Genomic DNA, 335 nt, shown 5'->3' on the forward strand with positions numbered 1-335 from the left:
TCTTTCTCTGACTGCAGTCTGGAGCTGCCCAGCCTCCTCTTCCTCCTCCTCCTCCTGCTGCTGCTGCTGCCTGCAGGGCACCGCCTCCATCCTCCTGCACGCTCCTTCACTTCACATAATCACCGTGTTTGAATGTCTAATTACGGAAGCGTATTGCATTCACTTGAGAAAAAAAAATTGCTCTGTTTTTTTCTGAATTAACAAGATAAAATTTTAATTAAAAAAAATCTGCTCTGTTTTTCTGAATTAACGAGATAAAATTTGGATTAAAAAAAAATCTGCTCTGTTTTTCTGAATTAAGTATGGAGCCCCTCTGGTGACATTTGAAAAAAATA

Source organism: Cololabis saira, chromosome 10 (assembly GCF_033807715.1).
Source record: "Cololabis saira isolate AMF1-May2022 chromosome 10, fColSai1.1, whole genome shotgun sequence".
NCBI lineage: Eukaryota > Metazoa > Chordata > Actinopteri > Beloniformes > Belonidae > Cololabis > Cololabis saira.